Source organism: Erinaceus europaeus, chromosome 5, assembly GCF_950295315.1.
Source record: "Erinaceus europaeus chromosome 5, mEriEur2.1, whole genome shotgun sequence".
NCBI classification, from domain to species: Eukaryota; Metazoa; Chordata; class Mammalia; order Eulipotyphla; family Erinaceidae; genus Erinaceus; species Erinaceus europaeus.
Genome location: NC_080166.1, coordinates 72,772,229 through 72,789,438, shown reverse-complemented (window position 1 = coordinate 72,789,438; position 17,210 = coordinate 72,772,229). Strand labels below are relative to the sequence as shown.

General features: G+C 41.2%; 1 pseudogene; it reads right to left on the bottom strand.

Moving 5' to 3' along the window:
* Positions 1 to 1,739: 1,739 nt before the first annotated feature.
* LOC132538623 (PEST proteolytic signal-containing nuclear protein-like) lies at positions 1,740 to 3,931 on the bottom strand (annotated as a pseudogene).
* Between the last annotated feature and the right edge of the window lie 13,279 nt (positions 3,932 to 17,210).

The following is a 17,210-nucleotide window of genomic DNA, read 5'->3' as shown; positions in this document are numbered from 1 at the left end:
TACTTACTTATCAGATAGAGACAGCCAGAAATCAAGAAGGAAGAAGGCGATAGAGAGGGAGAGAGACAGAGAGACACCTGTAGCACTGCTTCACCACTTGTGAAGCTTTCCCTCTGCAGGTAGGGACCGGGGGCTCAAACCTGGGTCCTTGCACATTGTAACATGTGAGCTCAACCAGGTGCACCACCACCTGGCCCTATAATTGGGTTTTTTTTTCTTCCAATAATATTAACATCTCATACATTACCATAGTCATTGGTTTTGCTCAAAATATTTCTGGCTTTTCATCTTCTGACACATGGACAATAACCTCATGTGCTTTAATATGTTCTGTTCTGGCAAACATTTCCTTTCTTTCTATTTTTTTTTTTTTTTTTGCCTCCAGGGTTATCGCTGGGGCTTTGTGCCTTCACTACAAATCCACTGTGGCCATTTTTTTTTTCAACTTTTTGAATAGGAAAGAGAGAAATTGAGACGGGAGGGGAAGACAGAGAGGGAGAGAGAAAGAGAGACACCTGCAGACCTGCTTCACCTCTTATGAAGTGACCCCCTTGCAGGTGGGGAGTAGGGGTCTCAAACTGGGATCCTTGTGCGGGTCCTTGCGTTTCATACTATGTGCGCTTAACCCAGTGCGCTACTGCCTGGCCCCCTAAACATTTCATTTCTTTCTTTTTTTTTTTTAATTTTTTATTTAAGAAAGGATTAGTGAACAAAAGCATAAGGTAGGAGGGGTACAACTCCACACAATTCCCAACACCCAATCCCCATAACCCACCCCCTCCCCTGATAGCTTTCCCATTCTCTATCCCTCTGGGAGCATGGACCCAGGGTCGTTGAGGGATGCAGAAGGTAGAAGGTCTGGCTTCTGTAATTGCTTCCCCGCTGAACATGGGCGTTGACTGGTCGGTCCATACCCCCAGTCTGCCTCTCTCTTTCCCTAGTAGGGTGTGACTCTGGGGAAGCTGAGCTCCAGGACACATTGGTGGGGTCTTAAATCCAGGGAAGCCTAGCCAGCATCCTGGTGGCATCTGGAACCTGGTGATTGAAAACAGAGTTAACATATGAAGCCAAACAATTTGTTGAGCAATCATGGATCCCAAGCTTGGAATAGTGGAGAGGAAGTGTTAGGGAGGTACTCACTGCAAACTCTAGTGTACTTCTGCTTTCAGGTATATATTTTGCAGTAGTTTATGGATACGTGTGCACATAAGCTCTCTCTCACAGAAACTGGTGTATATCTAGGTTATGGGACTTTGTTAGAAAGTGAACTACCTGAGATGAAATTAGAGTGTACTATTAAAGGAAAGGTCTCACCCGAGTAATGAAGCTGAAGGGTTGTCATTCCACACGTGAAGTCTCTGGATACATTCTGAGGTGAAGCATGTTGAGGTAGCAACCGTTGCTTTGGTAAACATTTCATTTCTAATGTGTGATCTTTCAGAGACATCCTTGGGTTCCCTGCTCTGATCAACAAACAACATTTCAAATGGGTTAGAGTTCTGTCAGAATCCTAAAATGACCATTGTGGTCACTATAACTCCTCCTCACACTCCAGACACTCATCTAGCACAATAACATGAAAGAAGAAGAAAAAAAATTATATAAACCATTAATATTTCAAGGCAAAACTTGTCTTTATAGTGATCCCTATGAAGAAACTTTTTTTTAGGAGACAAAGCTTGCCTGACATGATTTGGAATCATAACATTCTAGGAGTCAAACAATCTAGAAGTCAGCTATTTTTTTTTTTTTTGAGTTTGACAAATTTATTGGTATTTAGTAAAGACATTCATCGCAGTCATTTCTCTCTCCCATCTTGACCTTATGTTAACAGTTCATCTGAGTCAAGAAAATAATAGTAAGGAAAGGTATGTTATATTAGCATAAATAGTAAAATGGACAACAATGGAAAGGTTGCCTACATTAAAGCAAATTAAATTCATGAATCCTGATAAAATTAAATCACTTTAGTTAGTAAGAACTTATAGTTCTATATACATTTCCATTGTTTTACTTGGGACTTATGCAAGTGAAGTGTTAGAAATATATACAGGCTGCTTCTCTGCAGTTATTACCTATTAAAAAAGCTCAGTGAGTTACCACCAAATACAATAATGGAAGCTGCCCCCAAATGTTAACATTGTAGTTTTTCAAGAAAACCATTATAATGTATTTTCCTTTACCTGTAGCTATGCTTCTAAAGAGGTGTTTACCACTTAAAAAAAAAAAAAGACCTTATATATAATACAAAATACTTAAAGAAAAAGGACCAAACTCTGTAATAGACAGATCTGACAAAATATGTGATTGAAGATTTCATAAAGTATGTTTGAAGATGCATTTTCTTTTCAGTACCCAAGATGTGCTTTTGAGAGGCCATTCATTGGTCAATATGTATATACTTAAACCATATTACTGTACTAAGTAAACTCCTATAGTTATTAGATCAAATCAATAGCATTTCACAATTTAGTGACTGAAATATATTGACAGTTACAGGAATTGCATCTCCTTATTTTCCATCTTCATATAATGCTGCCCCCCCTTCCTTGGTACTTACACCTTTTAAAAAACAAAGGCAGCCAAATATTTAAATTTTATATACATTTATGTTTTTGGTGGTGAAATGCATTTTTAAAAGAAATAGCTTCCTTATAATTTGCTTCAAATTCTGGTGGAAACGCTGACAGGGTCTGTCTGACTAGTAAGAAACCAATAAAAGCACATTCAAAATACTGATTTACTTTGGTAGCAAAGGGTTTTTCTGTGAAAACTAATGAAAGTAGACAAGACCCATTAAAGAGAAATGGATTATTTCAAATAATCAACAGTTTACATGAAATTTAAAAAATTTTTTTTTAAGAGCCAAGCATTTATATCCAATGATAGCAATACAATACCTAGTTTATGATGGCTTGAAACAAAAGAAGAACCTATTAGGGGGTGGGGGGGAAGCGAAAACTTTATTTAATTTTATCTAGTTTACTTTCAACCAATAATCGTTAACATTACCTTCCCAATACAATACTCCCTTCTCTATAAGGCTGTTCCTGGGAGCCAGACAGTTTAGTTAATAAGGGAGTTAAGTAATTGGTTGCAGTTTCAACAAATACTAACTTGTTGCTTCCCTCTCAATTTGCTAATAGTTGTGTCTAAAAAAATATGCAATTCTTAAAAAGGTAACATTTCTGATTTTTTTCCCTACTATCTGTAACCTTTGGGAACTTAGTTGCATGAAACTACAAAACTAGCAAATGTCTTGAAATCTATATATAAAACACAAGTTACCTCTAATTCCAAACTCTCATTTATTAGTGTACCACTCAATCTTAAAAGAAAAAAAAAAAGTGGATCCAAAGATAGTCTTATACCATTCTTTAAAAAAGTAAACTGTTCCTTTTATCTCCACACCCACCCCCAACCCCAATTTCAAAACACATAATCATTTAATTATCTTGGTCATGAACATTTCCAAGATGAGATTTTATATTTTTCTCCCATAGCTTCTGGTTATCAGAAAATCCATGCTTTCCTTTACTGAAGGAGTTTGGTCCAGCTGATGTTGGTGTGTCCCTTCCAATATTCTTCATCTTCATCTTTGCTTCTGGAGGCATTTCCTCTGGTTCACTATCTTCATCTTCATTAAAAGCTGCTGCTACTATGAGGGTTTTTGGAGCAAGAGTTGGAACTGTTTCTTTAGGTTTACTTGATCCAAGTTTGATGGATATGGCTGAGGCTTTCTTTGTCGTCTGACTACCTATGGCAAATCCAAACTTGGAGATCTTTGTAGGCTTTGTGGGGAGGCCTGCAGCTTCTTCTTCAGCAGATCGCTTCTCAGCGTTGCGACTGGAACTTTCCCCTCCATTACTCCAGCGGCTCCAGCTCGCCGTGGCTTCTCCGGCTTCTCCTCTCCCACCTTCCCGTCCGCCATTTCCCCCGCCGTCAAAAGTCAGCTATTTTAACTCCTTTTCCTATTGAAAAGTTATCTTCTAAGTGATACATTCTAGAATCATGGTTAATAGTTTAATAGCAAATTCCTTGTCTTTATTTATAGAACCCAATCCTTTGATTCATCAGTTGAGGGACACGGGTTTTCACTTTTTGGCTATGAATGATGCTTTTATGAATATCCATATACATGGTTTTGTGTGGGAATATGCTCTAATTTCTCTTGAATGCAATTGCTGAGTCATGGTAACTCTGTTTAATATTTTAAGGAACTGCCAAACAACTTTTAAAGGTTAGCATGATTTTACACTCTTGGCAATGTATGATGGTTCCAATTCCTACATATTCTTACCAACACTTGTTATTGTTAATCTTCTTACCTACAGCCATTTTACTAGGTATGAAGTATGTCATTGTGGTTTTGATCTGCATTTTCTTTAGGGCTGATTGTAAACATCCTTTTATTTGCTACTTGGACATTTGTATATCTTCACTGGAGAAATCCTGTTCAAATATTTTGTCCATATTTTAGCCAAGTTGTCTTTTCATCATTGAATTATTTATATTTTCAATACAAATCATTCTTTTTTGCTTATTTGGTAGACTGCCTTTTTTGAAACAAATGATGTAAATTTCAATTTTCCACATTTTTCTTTGTTTCATTTATGCTTTGTATTTCATATTTATTGCCGAATTCAAGGTTTTGAAGATTAGGCTCTTAATTTTCTTGAAAGACCTTTGATTTTATTTTAAATACATAATTGATTTTGAGTTCATTTTTTGTGTTGATGTGTGAAAAGGTGCTGGGAAATTGTGCATACACAGTCACATCTGCCATGTTGTGCCCTCAGGGCACTGTTGATTGCCCCCATAGTTGGAGTGCTGTGGTTACTCCTCCCCCTTTCCATTCTCACAGAGTTATTATCCTACCCTGGAGTGCTGTGGTTACTCCTCCCCCTTTCCATTCTTGCTAGAGCTAGTCCCATAAAAGCCCTTCTTCTTCTGCACCTCACTCCTCACTCTCTTGCTGCCTTTCACTTGGGTGACTAGAGGCAGGATAGGTTGCTGCCCTGCGTTTGGCGGCTGCGCTTGGCGGCCATTTTTGCTACCTCCATGTGGCCCAAGCTGCTTCTCACTCACCCAACTCTGAGGTACCAGCGCAAATAAAGGATCGAGTTCCCTTTCTGCTCCAAACCTCCTTTTTCTGCATCCCGTCGCTTCAAGTGACAAAAAGGGTCTTACTTTTAATGTTTTCTGTGGTTATTCAGTTGATATGTCAGTTTGCTTTGTTTGTTTACTGACCAGAGTACCACTTGACTCTGGCTATTGGTGGCACTGAGGATGGAATGTGAAAACTCTCAGATGAAAGTCTTGCGCCTTACCGCTGTACAATCATCCCTGCCTCACTAGCACAATTTGTTGAAATGACTCTTTTCTCTTTCTTAAACCCAAAATGTGTTTGTCTGTTGTCATTCTTCTAACACATTTCCTGATCAATTTAGCAGTTCTTCATGGTTCCCTGGCATTGACTCGTCAGAGTCATTCACATGTTATTTTAGTATTGTCTGGGATAAAAATTACTTAAATTTCACAAATTTAGTATCCTTGAGATGAGCTTGGTACTCTGCATAATTTCATTTCCTTTGATTTCTATTCCTGTTATCCATATTCTTATATCCTTTCTCAGACTAAGAAGTTTTTCTTCACTGAGAAGACAGATGTAAAACAAAGGTGAATGACTCTCAGTTTCTCTGTTCTGTAAATTTATACCAAGAATCCAATAAATAGCTTTTTTTGTCCTCCTATACTTAAAGAAGATATTTTTATCATTCTTGGAATCTCTCCCAACTTTTAGCTCATAGTAGACTTTATATTTTCTGTAAGTCATTATTTATCTTATTAAAGTAGGAATACCTTTTCTTTTTAAATCAGCAGTTAGTATTTTCCATGGCACTTATTTATCTATACATATTATAATCCCAACCTAAAATATTCTGATAAAGAAGAAATATAATCTTTTTTCCTGAACTATTTTGCAAAATTTCAAATTAAGAAAAAAATAGATTATATATGCACACACATACATAATATATACATGCATATATATATATAAATATATATACACACACATACATACATTCCCCCCTCTATATATATGTATGTCACTCATATTCTCCATTGAGCTTCACCCATTTTCAGTGCTCTGTTACATTACCTTGTGCTTTGGATTTCATATTTATTGCCTAATGTAAGGTCTTGAAGAGTTGTATTCTATATTTTCTTCAAGGAATTTTGTAAGTTTTGCTTTTATTTTAAATTTATAATTGATTTTGAGTTATTTTTGTGCTGATTTATGAAAGAGGTCTTTATAACCTTTTCATGTGGTTCTGTAGTTGTTGCATCATTATAATTATTTATTTATTGACCATATATTTATGGATACTTTTGAAAATAAGTGGTAAGCACAATTCTTCTTTTAAAATATTTATTTATTTCCTTTTTTCTGCCCTTGTATAATTGTTGAAGTTATTATTACTGTTGTTATTGATGTTGTCGTTGTTGGATAGGACAGAGAGAAATGGAGAGAGAAGGGGAAAACAGAAACGGGGAGAGAAAGACAGACACCTACAGACCTGCCTCACCGCCTGTGAAGCAACTCCCCTGCAAATGGGGAGCTGGGGACTCGAACCGGGATCCTCCTTGCGCTCTGCGCCACATGCGCTTAACCCACTGCTCTACCACCTGACACCCGGTAAGCAAAATTCTTCAGCCATAAATGTTTGGTATACAGCTTCTAAGTTGTATAGAATGCCATTATCACACCTAGGAAAATCGTATTTCCATTGTACTATCCAACTTTCTAGTTCATATTAAAATCTACATATATATATTTGGCTAAAAAAAAATCTTTGCCCTTTTTTATCTTCAAAAATGTTAAGGAAAAAAAGTCCTTTAGGATTATAATTTGTCATGTCTCTTGAATCTATTTAATCTGGAAAAATGTTGTTGTGGTGGTCTGGTGTCGGGCTGCACCACGGAGAAGAGAGCGGACGTCCAGAGCAAAGGGGTACACAAATCTTTATTATAGGATGGGGGGGGGGGTTGGTTCAGACCACGTGGATCCAGCCAGCAATGGCTGACCACGGGGGGAGAGCAGGGAGCGAGACCTCAGAGAGGGAGAGCCGAGAGCCCAGAGAGGGGGGGGGGTGAGGGGGCTTTTTATTGGGCGACAACCAGGGGTGACGTGTAGGGCCAGGATTGGTTGAAAGGGGGCCCTCTAGGATTTTGCGGGGCGTAGAAAAACCTGGGGGCAGAGACTGCATCAGAATAACTCCTCAGCAACATCTCCTCCTATCCCTTTATATCTAAATGGACACAGTAAAGAAAAATGGAATGGAGCAGGCTTAAATGTTTTAGAGGAATGCCATGCTCATGTGGGAAGATGTAGGACTTTCTGTGGAGGATGGAAGGCTTAAATGGCTGCGAACCTTGTGAGATTTATGTGTCCTCCTGTGCTCAACCCCTCTTTAGAGAGAGAGACTTACCTGGAGAGACTCATCTCATAGGTTTAAGCGCAGCCTGCTCAACCATCTCTTCACAATATCTCTACATCTTTTCTATCTTTCTATCTAGTAATTACATAAGATGTACAAAGTCTGTAAAAGACTATCATGGGGCAGAAACCTTTTGGGCAAAAGCCTAAATGATATAACAAAATAGGAAGGGACAAGTAGGGGAATAGTAAAAGCCAGTGTGGTGTGAAGGGAAGGATTGGTGTGTAAAGGAACATTCCCTGCTTGGGTGGGGAAAGGGGCAAGGGTACATAATGAGGGGGAGGCGGGAGGCATGACCCACCAAACAGAGGGGCTATTTGGCATTGTATAGTCCTCAAGGCAATAGTCTGTAAACTCTATGAATTACTCAGGATCAGTCTATGAAAAACCAGCAGCGTGAAGGGAAATAAGCTGCTTCAAAATTGTGTAAAATGTATATAGGGTATGTCAGAAAGTCCGATACAAGTCTCAGTCCGAAGTAGATGGCTAGGGGAAGAATTGGCAGGGGATGCAACGCTGCATGAGGGAGGTCAGCTGCTGGAATGTTGCTCTTTTGTAGATAGCCAGCTGGAACTGCCAACACGTGACAAGCAGGTCAGAAGCAGGAACGGTAACCAGGCATGAAGAAAGTTCTGTCCTTGGAGTCTGTGTATCAGGTTCTTCAGATCGCGTTGAGTGACATCTAGGGTTTCGGGGGTGTGCCACGGTAGTCGTGCCATCTAGTGGGTGACGTCAGGGTGTGCAGGGGTTCAGATGGTTTTTCTGGGATTCCTGTGAAAGAAGCACAATCTGCTTCTCGTGGTTAATTTGAACTTGTAACAAGTTATAGGTTTGTTATAGTTGATACCTCAATGATTATAATTGGTTTAGAATCTCTTTATGATTTTATTTAAAGGTCATCTAATGTGACCTCCTGTAGCAGCCTCTACCGCAGGATCTTGAGACCAATTTTAGCTAAAATATGTATTTTAAACAGACTCAAATTGCTTAGAGAGTTAACGCATATTCATGACAATGATTTTAACGTTTACAGTGCCAGATTGATGCCAGATCTGTTGTGGATTAATTTCCACAAGATAGTTTACAGGGCACCTTTGGGGGCCCTTCAAAGGTGTCCTGTATATAAAATTTATATAGTTTAGTTTTGGGAATGAATAGTCACATTGAACATTTAGACTTTTACCTAAATAGTAAGTTACCTTAACAAATTAATTTTTACCTTGTCTGGTAAAAGTGTAGCTGTAGGGTTACACTTTTGACCGTTAATTTAGTGTTACCAAACTTGAGAAATACCCATAAACATTTAGTTATAACAAACTGGAGGAAAAAGAACTTTTGTTATAAAAACACATTATTTAAAAACAAATTTAAGTCTGTTATTAGTCACACAGTTTAAGACTAAACACTTACATATATACCAAAACTATATATAAAATTCAAAAGAGGGAGAAAGAAAAAAATTTTTGGAATGTTTCTGGACGTCTCCAGAAACTTTGGCTGCGTCCAGCATTTTTATATAAAGCCAATTACCTTTTAGAGTACTCCAAGCAGATGGGTCATGCAAAAAAAAAGTTTTTTTTTTTGTCATTCAACACACTCACTCACAAAAACAACTGGCCAGTAATAACATAAGACATACAGGGAAAAGGTAGGAGAGAGGTCTCTGTGAGCCAGATTTTGTAGGTTCTGCCATGTCGTATTACGGGTCCTGGGATGTATCCTGCATCTGGTCCTCTTGTATTTCTTGTTCTTCAGGAATAACAGCGCCATCCTGTGGGTATTGTCGGACATGGCGGGCAGGAACCCAGACAGGTTTAGAGAAATTTTGAGGGAAAATGCATGCGAAACCCCTTCCCATGGTCAATAATGGGTCAGGCCCTTTCCAAATTTTATTGAGTGGGTCTCTCCATTTGACCTTAATAGATGGGAGGGTAGATGGTGTTTGCCAGTGAAGAATAACAGGGGGTAAGGCCGAGTTATTGTAAATATTAAAGAGATTTAACGTAGTTAAGGCTTTTGCTAGCTGGATATTGGGGGGATATGTTCCTCCTTTATCTTTATTTAGTTAAGCCTTCAGAGTTTTATGGGCCCTCTCGACAATGCCTTGTCCCTGTGGATTGTAGGGAATGCCCGTGGTATGAGTAATATTCCAGAGGGAACAAAAATCTTTAAATTGTTTGCTTGTAAACATAGGTGCATTGTCTGTTTTCAAAAATAATGGGACCCCCATAACGGCAAAACAAGAGAGCATATGGCTTACAAGCTTTTTAGCACTTTCTCCTGTCTGAGCTGTAGCCCACATAAATTTAGAAAAGGTATCAATTGAGACAAACACATATTTTTGTTTGCCAAAGTTTGTTATGTGGGTGACATCAATTTGCCAAATAGCATTAGCTTTTAAACCTCGGGGGTTAACCCCAAGGGTCTGGATAGCAGGTGTCTTTATGAGACTTTCACAAGAAGAGCATGTAGCGAGGATATGTTTTAACTGTGGTACAGGAACATGAGGGAATCGAGCTCGAAGGCCTTTAAGATTAACATGGGTTAGAGAATGAAAATTAGCAGGATCAGAGACAGAGACTGGGAAAGTTCCTGTAGAGGCAAGACGGTCAACTGCGGAATTCCCTTCGGACAGGGAACCAGCAAGAGGGCTGTGGGAATGAAGGTGTTGAATATACAGTGGTTGGGTTCGAGAACAGAGCATAGAGGCAGTTTGAATCAAGAGAGGGGAAAGTGGGTTGTCATCAATTTTCACATAAGAATGAGCAAGCCATGGAAGTAAGTTAACAGTATACACACTATCAGAAAAAAGGTTGAAGGATTCTGGTATAGCTTTTAGTGCAAGAAAAACAGCATAAAGTTCTTTGTACTGAGGGGAATTATCAGGAAGCTCAGTAAAGAGAGGTTTAGGAGATTGTTTGTCTGGGTAATATATAAGGGCAGCAGCTCCCCTTTTTCCGCCATCAGTAAAGATTGTAGGAGCAGAGGGAATGGGATCCCGAGAGAAAAGTTTAGGTGCTAGTAGAGGCAGAAGAGGTAAAGAAGCTATCAATTTATTAGAAGGAAAATGGTTATCTATTTGTCCTGGAAACCCCACGAAGCTTACAGCAAAGTGGGAATGATGGCGTATAAGCCACTCTGTATCTGTGAGAGAAAAGGGCAGAATGATTAAATCCGGTTCTTTCCCTAAGACCTGCACAGACCTATTTCTCCCTTGGCGAACCATGAATGCTAATGCGTCTATCTCAGTAAGGAGTCTTGGAGCTCCTCCTACTGGCGTGTGAAGCCATTTGAGAACCCCATGGTCTTGCCACAGTGCCCCTACTGTGGGGGTGGAGTTGAAGATTAGAAGGTTTACCGGAGAGGAGGGGGAGAATCGAACAAGATGCATGTCCTGGAGGGCCTGGTTAACCCTTTCCAGTGCCAAGGAGGCCTCAGGAGTTAACTTACGTTTTGAAGAGGGCTGTTTGTTTCCTTTCAACAGGTCAAACAGTGGTTGGAGGCAGCTTGTGGGCAGATAGAGATACTGCCTAAGCCAATTTAAATTTCCTAGAAAACTTTGTAAAGAAGCAAGAGTAAGGTTAGAAGGGAAGGTAACATTAGGTTTTAAGGGACGAATTTGCGTTAGAGAAATCTCTGAACCTAGGAAGGATATTGGAGGGATTAGCTGTATCTTCTCGGGGGCTACATTAAGGCCGCTTTTCTTTAATGCAGGAATGAGAAAATCACGTAAGGCATAGAGATCTGTATCTGATTTTCCCCATATTAAAATATCATCTGTATAATGAAAAATATTAAGGCCCTTATGAATATATGGGACAAGGGCAGATTTAACAGCCTCCTGACAAATTGTAGGACTATTGGCCATACCCTGGAGCAGCACCACCCATTCAAATCTGTCAGCAGGGCTGGCGTTATTAATAGATGGAACAGAGAAGGCAAAAGGTTTACAATCTCGCGGATGCAAGGGGATAGAGAAAAAACAATCTTGTATATCAATAGCTATGATTGGAATTCCCATGGGAATTGCAGAAGCAAGAGGCAAACCCCTTTGGGGGGAGCCCCAGACCTGCATGGTTTTATTTACTGCATGGAGATCTTGAAGGAAGTGCCATTTTCCTGAGCGCTTTTTAATCACAAAGACAGGAGTATTCCATGGGCTTCGAGAATGACGAATGTGTCCCAAGGACAACTGCTCTCGGACGAGCTCTTTTAAAATTTTTAGCTTATCCCTAGGTAAAGGCCACTGTTCCACCCAGACAGGCTCATTAGAAAGCCAGCTTAAGCGGGGTGTTTGGCTACAAACCGTGGCATTTAGTATTGGGGATGCTGAATAGACCTGGTATCGCGGGAATGAGTTTTACACTCTGCAGAGGCGTCTGTGGATATCCTAACATCAAGACATTCCAGAAGATCCCTGCCCAGTAAGTTGGTGCTAATATTAGCTACCAAAGGGCGGAAGTGTCCGGTAGAACCTTCTGGGTCTTCCCACATAAGCGAGTCTCGTGTGCAAAATGCTCTCGTCATCCCTCCTATTCCATGTAAACTGGGTCCAGGGATGAGTTCCCAATCTTGGGGAACCTCTTCTTGACTTAAAATCGTCTTTTCTGCCCCCGTGTCAATCAAAAATTTAAAAGGAATATTGCCAATCTTTACTGTCATAGAAGGGTGGCCCCATTCTAAAACAGGAGTGGTCCACAATATCTCATGCCCTGAATTTGTACCATTCAGGGGTGAACCATCTTTATGAAATTGGGACCAACAATCTCTCTTCCAATGAAACCCCTTACGACATTTTGGACAAACAGTATGTGGTCTCTGGCTCCCTGACTGAAAGCGGGGTTGCTCTGGCTGGAGGCGTGGTTTCCCTGACTGGAGGCGTGGTCGCAACTTATCAGGACATTGGTTACGCCAATGTCCTTGGTGACCACACTGAAAGCAGGCCCCGTTTTGCTTATGTGGGGCAACTGCATAGACCTGTGTCATAGCGGGTGCCCCATAATTGCCTGATGTAAGTTCCTGTGTCGCTAGAATCCAATTATCTGGGTGTAGGTGTTTAAGATTAAGGCATACCTGACGGAATTGTGGTGTCATGCCTTCCCAGACAATAGAGCGCAGGAGTAGTTTGCGGACATCAGGATTATAAACCTTTCTCTCTAAGCTTCTCTTCACCCTTGAGATGAAGCTCGTCAATGATTCATCAGAGCCTTGGTGAAAAGAGTTAATGGGAGCTGACGGATCTACATCAGGTGTGGTCACCCTTTCCCATGCTTGTGTTGCACAGATGCGTACCTGTTCAAAATAACCGGTTGGAAACCTGGCTTCTGCCTGCTGAGCTCCAGATTCATAAGCTCCTGCTCCAAACAAAGCATCAGAATTCCATTCTACCTGTTTGTTACTATTTTCCTGCGATTGTCTGATTGTCTAGAGCACTCATCGTGGAAGCATGCCTGCCATTGAAGATAGAGTGGGTCTGGGAGTGCATTACGAGCCAGATCTTTCCAGTCTTGTGGTGTATTTAAATGCTGGTAAAAACTCCTCAAGACGGACTTGGTCCATGGAGAATGCATTCCGTCCTCCCTGACTGCTTTTCTGAGTGTTCTAATACCTTTAGAGGAATATGGCTGCCACGGCTGAGGGTTTTGTTTAGAAGGGGCCAAGTTTACCGGGAATGTGTGGATTTGGTCCGATGGCATGGGAGAGGGAGCTACAGAAGTGGAAAGTGCTGTAGAAACTGCTGTGGTGGCTGCAGGGGAGACTAAACGCATATGTATGGGGACGGAGCTCCCGGGGTGGACTGCACATGGTTTAAAATCCTTAAATGCTGAAAAAATATCCTTTAGCTCTCGTATCTCAGCCACTAGGTCCCTTAATGGTGACGTATCAGCAGGGGGAGGGGTCAGGGACGAGGAAGCCTCAGGCAGAGCTGAAACCGCGGTGGCAGGGGCCGGGGGCAGGGTCAGGAATGCAGAAGCTGCAGGTGGAACTGAAACCGGGGCGGCTGGGGCAGGTGGGGGGTTCAGGGTCGCAGAAACCTCAGGCGGAGCTGAAACCGGGGAGGCAGGGGCAGGGGTGGGGTTCAGGAACGCAGAAGCTGCAGGCGGAGCTGAAACCGGGGAGGCAGGGGGCGGGGTCAGAGGAGGAGTGTTCGAACACGTGTGCGTGTCTGTGGGAACGGAATTCTTGGGTTTAGCCGCTGATCACTTAGGACGTCTAAGTCTTAAGCACATGTGATTTAACTCTCGTACCTCAGCCTCAAGGTCACTTATCCTTATGGCATACCACGTTTTACATATCTTGAAAGTGGCGACCACAGTTAAAAAAATCCAAGGGGTAGCGAAAATTAAACCATTTATGACAGCGCGAATCTGTCCCAGGTCAAGAGATAATGACTGGGACACCTCCTCATAAAACGAGAAATTTCCCATGGTGGAGGGAAACGCAGGGCCACAGAAGTGGGCGGATGCCACTTACCTGTGTCTGGGCGGTTTCGGAGACCTCAGGCCGGGCGTGGTGTGGGTACAGAATACGATGGGCGCCAGATGTTGTGGTGGTGGTCTGGTGTCGGGCTGCACCGCGGAGAAGAGAGCGGACGTCCAGAGCAAAGGGGTACACAAATCTTTATTATAGGATGGGGGGGTTTGGTTCGGACCACATGGAGCCAGCCAGCAATGGCCAACCACGGGGGGGGGGGGAGAGCAGGGAGCGAGACCTCAGAGAGGGAGAGCTGAGAGCCCAGAGAGAGAGGGGGGGGTGAGGGGGCTTTTTATTGGGCGACAACCAGGGGTGACGTGTAGGGCCAGGATTGGTTGAAAGGAGGCCCTCTAGGATTTTGCGGGGCATAGAAAAACCTGGGGGCAGAGACTGCATCAGAATAACTCCTCAGCAACAGAAAAAAATACTTATACTGGCTTATTTAACAACTACCTGCCAAGATTCTTATAGAATATGCCATTTTGGATTTCTCCCGCCCCCCCCCCCCCATTTTCTCATGTTCTACTTGTTCAGATATCACCAATGTATTTCACCTTTGGCTCTGTTGACAAATAATTGTTGAAGGGTAGTTATCTGCTTTGTAGGTATTTAATAACACCACATTCTCCATGAGGTTGTGACCAATAAGAATGTCAAAAGTTCCACTCCCTGTTTGGGAACTATTTTCTAGGAGATTGATTAAATTCTAATTAAACAATTCCGACAAAAATATTAAATGATGCTGTATACTTTTCACTACATTACATCAGTGTATATTCTATTTTCCCATTATAATTATTCTAAATTTTATCACTTTTTTAAATTTAGTGTGGTGCTTACTTGTTTTGTTATTTTTACTAGGGCTTCACTGCTTCAGATGGGCTTTTCAGATAGAAAGGGTGAGATAGAGACAGACACCATAGCCGAAGAGTTATTTTTCAAAGCATGTAGTTGGAACCAGGCTCTCACAGTGATTTTTTTTTTGGGGGGGAGGGAAATAAGCTTTCCCCCTTTGTAATAAGCAAGTCATAGTTTGATGCTTTGAGATGATGTGAGATCTTTTCTGTATGTTTAGAGTCTTCCACCTAGAGGTTTTTAGTATACTCTAATGGACTGACTAAATTAATTGTGATGGATATGGGAAAAGTGATTTTCTTCCATCCAAGTATTAACCAGACATGACCCTGCTTAGCTTGACAGACAAAACACATTTGGGGTGTTATGGCTGTAGATTGATTCTCTAGTTCTATTATTTGTTCTTCAATTAATCCTAATAGAGGCTCTGACAAAGCTAATGCATTTTCTTTATCTACTTATTCTTTTTTAAGTGGTAATGGGGCCTTCTACGTTTGAGGTAGACTAAGCTATAGAGCTCCATTGCTCCCAGCCTAATTCTCTTTTTTTGTTGTTTTATTTCAGAAAGACAGACAGAAGGAGAGAAATCACAGTATTGCTCCACCACTTCTGGAGCTCCAAATTTCCTGGTGTTTCCCTATTTCCAGACCTCCAACCCAGGCTCTACATGTATGGGAGGGGCATTCTACAAGATGAACTATCTCCAGGATCTTTATCCAATTAAAAAATCAGTTTTTAATAAATTGATTTAATTAACAAATCAAGTGACTCAATCCTGGTGTGGAGAAAAAGGAACACTTTTCCACTGCTGGTGGGAATGTAAATCAGTTCAGTTCATGTGGGAACACAGTTTGGAGACACCTCAGGACACAAGACATGGACCTACTCTGTGACTCAGCAGTCCATCTCCTACGTATCCAAAGAAAACAAAAACATCCATCCAAAGAGATTTGTGCACTCTTATGTTCACAGCAGCAGTAGTTGTAATGGCCCAAACTTGGAAATAACTTAGGTGCTCAATGATATAGGGATGATTATATGTACTGCTCATCTAGTAAAGTGGATGAAATCATCTCCTTTGGCTCATCTTGAAGGAATCATGTTGAGTGAGATAAGTCAGAAGGAAAGTGACAAATACCAGTTGATCTCACTTAATAGATGGAAATTAAGAAAAAAGGGAGGAAAAGGCTAACCACAGGGTGAAATTTGGAATAGAGACAGTCTGTGGAAGCAAGACCAGGAGATGGGGGGAGAAGATTGAGAGGAGGGAGCTGAACTGGCACTGAGTACCCAATGCAGAAAGCTGGGGGTGGGATCAGTATGTAGATACCTATCCATGGAAGGATGAGAAATTCAACTAAGTGGTAACCATCCAGTAAACCAAACTATTTTCCCTACTAATACAAAAATCAAATACTTTTTTTTTCTTTTGATGCACATGACATTTAAAATTTCTTTAGTAGGAATGTTCAACCCAACTTTCAAAACATTTCTTAAAGTACAGGTAGGTGTGTATATGTGTGTGCGTGTGCATCTGTGTGTAGAATTTTATGATGTTTTAAGCAACGTGCAATGGCAAATTTTTAGTGTAACAGGTTGTGTAGATATGAGAACAAATGTGTAAGGTGTACTGTTTACCCATGGACCCATTTACAGAGTGGAGAATTCTCATGATTCAGACAACATACCATTTTCATGGATAACAATTTATGCTAATTAACATGAGATGTATTTACCAAGAATGTGGGGGAAGCATGAGGGGAGGGAGTAATTTAAATTCACAAGTGGTAAATCTTTTCCTGACTCTGGAAAAATGAAACATACTTGCAGCTCTGCATGACCTCAACATCATACACCACTGCAGACAGCAGAGACCATGAACACACAATTTCTGCTGTGAAATGTTTGCACACCTGTTTTGTTAAAATCCGTACCTACGCCACGTGCTTAGAAACACTTCATATTCATGAGAGTGATGCAAACGAGGGCAACTTGTATGACTTCTTGGCAGCGCAAACTGGCACACCTCAGTATAAACATGAGGATTTCTGTAATGGAATTTGAGCTCCACACAGAGCAATAATTCCCTACCTTCCGTAACTGTCAGTTACTCCCCAAGCCCAGGAGTGGCTCTGTCTCTGTCTCTTTAAGGCAGCCGCGGTGATGGAGTGAGTTTAAAAATGATTAACAGCTTTCCCGTGAGCATTTAGCAGTTGGGGCAGGAGCCAGAGAGAAAGTATCTCTCAGCTCTGAGCTGTCACTGAAGCGGGACACCCGGGAGGGTGGAGCCCACTCGGGAGACCTTCCCCTGAACCTCCGCCGGCTTCCTCCGATTCCTTCCTGAATGGCGGGAAGGAGTCTCGCTCGTCCAATCACGTG